Genomic DNA, 1,056 nt, shown 5'->3' with positions numbered 1-1,056 from the left:
ATTAAAATATTGAATAGTGCCAATTGCACAAAAAGTGACACTCTTTCCCATATTTGAAAATTAATATTGATACTGAAATGATTCGGAAACATGACGAAATATCTCGAATCATCGAATATACAATATAATATTCTCTAGATAATTCTCTAGAATTTCAATTTTGTATGAATTGCTTTTTTTATTAGTTATAATTCTTTAGTTTCTAAAATTTTGTTGTTAATTAAACGAAAAAAAAAAATTGTAAATAAATAGTTCCACATGCTGAAGATATATGTATATATATATGAAATTATGCTAACGATGCAGAAATCCACAATCTATTTCTCTCTTTTTCTGAAAGGATATATTTAACAACAAAGAATTATTCATGATTGATAACGTGTAAGTAGAGGGAGAGCAATCTTTTTACATTAAAATTTACAAAATTTTCTTGATAAGCGCGTCACATCATGTTGTGATACTTATTTCAATTAGCGTTCTTTATATAAATAATTACATGCGTTAATGATCGGATTAGATTTGGATTTATTATTTCTCACATTATATCTTCCTTATTTTAATATCATATTAATTTAATTAGTTATCATTTATTAGTTAACTAACTGTTTATTAGTTGTTCTATTATAATTTATAACGTTATAATTCGTTCAAGTTATAATAGAAAATATAACAGATTTCTAAGAATCATCTTACTTTCGTGTTACAAAGGACGGTATATTGGAATCATATGTAGTCAAACTTAATAAATAATAGATGTAATGAAGAGTTATGATTTCGAACCAATTTATCGGTTAATAGGCTGATGAGGATTAAGTATAGTCGAAATGTACCATTGAAATTTATCGTAAGAAAATTATAATTTGTAATTAATATTTAGTATATCTAACTATAACTCGTTATATATTGACCTAGGTTTTACTATTTATTAATTTGTTGTAAGTTATACGAATGACAAAAAGAATTGATATTATAAAAGAAAATGTCCAACTTACTTTCTAAATTACTCTCTTTTATATTTTCTCAATTTAGATTTTATATACATGTATACTGTATACG

This window comes from Atta colombica, unplaced genomic scaffold, assembly GCF_001594045.1.
Source record: "Atta colombica isolate Treedump-2 unplaced genomic scaffold, Acol1.0 scaffold110, whole genome shotgun sequence".
NCBI lineage: Eukaryota > Metazoa > Arthropoda > Insecta > Hymenoptera > Formicidae > Atta > Atta colombica.
Note: the sequence above shows the minus strand (reverse complement) of the source record.